Below are 5,176 nucleotides of genomic sequence, written 5' to 3'. Positions count from 1 at the left end.
GTTGTTAGCTCTGGTCTGGCCTCCTGGTCTCTCCTCTCCTCTCCTCTGGCACCCCAACAGTAGCTGCAGCAGCAACAGATGTGGTCTCTCCTCCTGGACACAGAGAGAGAGAGACCTCACCTGTCCTCTCCTCTCCTCTCCTCTCCTCTCTTCAGGCACAGCAGCAGCACAAGATCCTGGCTGGCTATCAGGGATCCCGGGGTTCATTTTTTCTCTTTTATTTAAATCTGGTAGTACTTGTTACAACTCATCAATTACATGATAAATCCATTACATTCATTGACCACAATAAGGCTAAGCCTTAAAAAACAGCTTTAAGATTAACAGTACATGCATATATTTGTATCCGCATGCGTGTGTTCACTAGAACATTCGTTCGTTCGTTCGATTAAGGAAGGATTTAACACTAAATAACACCACAATATACAAAGTCCTACAACCATATCAAAAAATCACTTAAGACTTCAAGTAAACTACTTTTAAACAGAACCCGAAACTTCTTCAAAAAACAAGTAATACCAGTTCAACGCCAGTCCTATTGGCACTCTAATAACTCCTGGTCTTCACTTGATGTTATCCAACCATATAATGTCATAATCCTTATCCACAGTCTTCAACCTTTCCACAGAAAAGAAGCCGACCACTTTCTCAACTCCCGTAAAAGAGGAAAACGAGTACTCAAATTTCCTTCTTCTTGCTGTTATCAGTCACAGGACCCAGCCATCAAGACATTGGTTATTCCTCGCCGATATACCTTGTTTTGTCTTTTATTTTCCTTTTTCACTTGTATCCCGTTCTCTTTTCCCATCTTATGGCTGTTCAAGCACCAGACTATAGATAGGAACAGTCTGTCTTTCCTCCACCTAAATGGCAGCGCACAAACCCGATCCCATCACCGAAACAAAGCCTCACAGCTGCCACCAGACGAAGCACAGGCGGGGCCGCTGGAACTCATTCAGGCCGGAGACCGTTCTTCAACTTTAGAAACCATGCAGCATGCTCACCCACAGCATCTCCCGACTCCGCTTCTGTCGACCAGCCGCTCCGCCCTGGGCCCCCTGCCTGTGGTCCTCCGTGCTGGGCCCCCCGCCTGGGGTCCTCCGTGCTGGGCCCCCCGCCTGGGGTCCTCCGCCCTGGACCACCCGCCTGGGGTCCTCAATGCTGGGCCCCCCGCCTGGGGTCCTCCATGCTGAGCCTCCCGCCTGGGGTCCTCCATGCTGAGCCTCCCGCCTGGGGTCCTCCATGCTGGGCCTCCTGCCTGGGGTCCTCCATGCTGGGCCTCCCACCTGGGATCCTCCATGCTGGTCCTCCCGCCTGGGGTCCTCCATGCTGGGTCTCCCGCCTGGGGTCCTCCATGCTGGGTCTCCCGCCTGGGGTCCTCCATGCTGGGCCACCCGCCTGGGGTCCTCCGTGCTGGGCCTCCCACTTGGGGTCTCCGTGCTGGGCCACGCGCCTGGGGTCCTCCATGCTGGGCCTCCCGCCTGGGGTCCTCCGTGCTGGGCCTCCCGCCTGGGGTCCTCCATGCTGGGTCTCCCGCCTGGGGTCCTCCATGCTGGGTCTCCCGCCTGGGGTCCTCCATGCTGGGCCACCCGCCTGGGGTCCTCCGTGCTGGGCCTCCCACTTGGGGTCTCCGTGCTGGGCCACGCGCCTGGGGTCCTCCATGCTGGGCCTCCCGCCTGGGGTCCTCCGTGCTGGGCCTCCTGCCTGGGGTCCTCCATGCTGGGCCTCCCACCTGGGATCCTCCATGCTGGGCCTCCCGCCTGGGGTCCTCCATGCTGGGCCTCCCGCCTGGGGTCCTCCGTGCTGGGCCTCCCGCCTAGGACACTCTCCTCTGGGTCTTCCACCCTGGGCCTTCTGCACTGGGCCCTCCACACTGACATTCCCCGTGAGCAGCCGGGGTGTGGAGCAGCCCGTTCACACAGCACTGAGCAGAGCTGAGCTGCTGAGAATCTCACAGCCTCCCTTGGGGTTCATTAACCCGCTCCCTGAGCTCTCTCACCTGATGTGTCAGCGGCAGCTGCCAAGGTCTGCGCATGCTCAGCTCACACTGCCCGGGTGATTGACGGGAGCTTCCGACCAATAGGGAGCCGGCGGCAGTTCAACCAGCCAATCGGGGAACCCGAGGGGCGGGACTAGCGGCACCCAGTGGGCGGGGCTGGAGGAGCGAGCGGGCGGCGGGTCCTCCAACCAATTGGGGAGCCCGAGGGGCGTGGCTTGTGGCACCTAATGGGTGGGACTGGAGGGGCGGGGCTAGCGGCACCCAGTGGGCGGGGCTGGAGGAGCGAGCCGGCGGCAGGTCCTCCAACCAATCGGGGAGCCCGAGGGGCGGGACTAGCACCGGCTGATTGTCTGATCCGCAGGGCAGCGAGTTTCTCCAGTCCCTTGTTCAGGGCCCGGGGCCCGGGGAGGCTGTGGGCCTTTATTCCCCGCATTGGACACAAGGCTCTTGGTCTCACAACACACTGACTCAGGTTTTAATAGAGACTTTTTAAATTCAACAATAAAAGCAGTTAAATCTTGTGGAACAAAATATTTAATATTTGGGAGTAAAAATACTGTTATTTTTCCTCTGTGGAATTTGTTAGTTTCTGACAATAACAACGATTTGTATTTATAGAACGTATTTAATGCAGTAAAATGTCCCAACGTGCTTCACGGGAGCGTTATAAAACAAAATTTGACACCAGGTACACACCAAGCATATTCCCATAAGGAGGAAAGATGGGGCATCCAAAGCTCAAGCTCCCTGGATGACAAAGGATGTAGACGTTAGAATAAAACAGAAAAAGGTTTACGACAACTGTCAGGTACAGACTACAGTCAAAAACCAGGAGAATACAGAGAGTGGGGGGAAATTGAAAAAGGACATATGAAAGACCTGCATTTATATAGCACCTTTCATGACCACCAGACATCTCAAAGCTCTTTACAGCCAATGAAGTACTTTTGAAGTGGAGCCATTGTTGTAATGTGGGAAACACGGCAGCCAATTTGTGCTCAGCAAGCTCCCACAAACAGCATTGTGATAATAACCAGGTAATCTGTTTTTGTTATGTTGGTTGAGGGATAAATATTGGCCAGGACACCAGGGATAACTCCCCTACTCTTCTTCAAAAGAGTGCCATGGGATCTTTTACAACCACCTGAGAGAGCAGACGGGGCCTCAGCTGAAAGTCTCATCAGAAACAGTGCAGCACTCCCTCAGCACTGCACTGGAGTGTCAGCCTAGCTTTATGTACTCAAGTCCCTGGAGTAGGACTGAGAACCCACAACCTTCTGTCCCCAAGAGCAAGTGTGCTACCCACTGAGCCACAGCTGGCACAAGGGACAGAAGACAAGAAAAGATTAGTGGGTAATGTAAAAGGGAACCCAAAAATCTTTTACAAACATATGAAAAGTAAAAGGATAGTTAAAGGAATGGTGGGGCTGATTAGGGACCAAATAGGAGCTCATCATACGGAGGCAGAGGGCGTGGCTGAGGTACTGAATGAGTACTTAGCATCTGTCTTCACAAAAGAAGAGGATGAAGTTAATGTCGCAGTAGAGGAGGGGGAGTAGAGAAATTGGATAAAAATGGATAGAAAGGAGGTGCTAAATAGGTTGTCATCACTCAAAGTTAACAAGTCACCCAGTCCAGGTGGATGCATCCTAGATTGCCGAGGGAAGCTAGGGTGGAGATAGCAGAAGCTCCGACCACAATCTTTCAATCTCCCTCAGATATATGGGAGTGGTGCCAGAAGACTGGAGGATTGCAAATGTTACACCCTGTTTAAAAAAAGGGAAGAGGGATAAACCTGGTAACTACAGGCCAATCAGTCTAATGTCAGTGGTGTAGCTGAGCATCCTTTACCTGGTTTACGGTAATTTACCTGGTCAGGCAGCCTTTGCCACTGCACTGTGACCAATTCCAATCAGCGGTTTTGAATCGCTAACACCCCCACCCTCCAGTTCTGACTTGAGGAACTTATAATTAATGATATATTAAAAACGGACAAATGGTATGGATGCAAGAAAGTGAAATTTTATTAAAACTAAAGAAACTACACCACACGATCAAAGTAATCACGGTAAAATTGCTTAACAGGGGAAGGCAGATGGCAAAAACGAGGGATAAATGGCTACAATGTTAACCTTACAATCTTAGCAACATTTCCCTTAAATTACCACCCCTTTACTTCTCACTAGATTGTCTTGCTAGTGGGTCAAAACCTTGCTCACCTGCAGTCCAAAGAGTAAGAGACAAAAAAGGGGGCAGAGGACTTCCTGGGCTTAATTTTTATACCCTGGGAGTCCCTGCTGCTTTCGCGCCGAAAAGGTCCGTGCGCAATTTCGCGCCGAAAAGTCCAAATACACAAGAGAAGGGCTTTTAACTTCCTCCATTCATACATGGAGACATCACGTAGTAGAGTCAATTTCAGTGAATGGATGTGTGTAAACAACCCATTGTGCTTGCTGTCCGATGATTGGCTGATTCAAACGGGCTACTCCCCAGTGTAAACAAGCAGCTTGTAGGTTACCGGACCCGCCCAATACCATAGGGTGACTGACAGCTCGGGCTCCATTCAAACTTACTACAGGGCAGCGCTGAGCTTTTCATATGCTAACAGCCTGTCTGTCCTTTTCTGCTGCCTTTTAAAATTCTGTTTCCATGAGGTCTGTTCAGCCATTTTTATGCCCTGGGCAATTTAAACAGTCCAAAACTCAAGAGTACATCTTTTAATAAAATGTACAATCTTAAAGTGTGCGATTTTTACAAAGTTCTTTGATTCCAGTGTCCAAGTGCTGCCTAGCTTACGAGCTTTTTAACGCAGCCTTTTGCGGTTCTGGGTATGTTTTAAAACATTGTCCAACCCAGAGACAATTTAAATCACACAAGTCTTCGTCCACGATGTGGATTAATATTTCCCAATCTTCGGGGGCTGAGTGTATTTTGCGACCCCTACATTCCGCCCTTCGATACTTCCAACTTGCTTGTAGTATCCTCTTGAAGAAGTGAGCCAAATTATCTGACCCCCACAAACAATCATCCCCTGTATTTACCTATAGCTACCTATCACTGATTCCCCGACCCGTCTATTCCCCTCAAATCCGAGAAAAACCATGGTTCGGTAGGCATCTACAGTTACATCAATTACAAAATGTTACAATAAGGGATCTCATACCCCTGCACCACATG

Source organism: Somniosus microcephalus, unplaced genomic scaffold (assembly GCF_052327205.1).
Source record: "Somniosus microcephalus isolate GS21.2 unplaced genomic scaffold, FLI_Smic_1.0 unresolved_chr9, whole genome shotgun sequence".
Taxonomy (NCBI): Eukaryota; Metazoa; Chordata; class Chondrichthyes; order Squaliformes; family Somniosidae; genus Somniosus; species Somniosus microcephalus.
The sequence above is the reverse complement of the archived record's forward strand: the minus strand, read 5'-3'. Positions refer to the sequence as shown.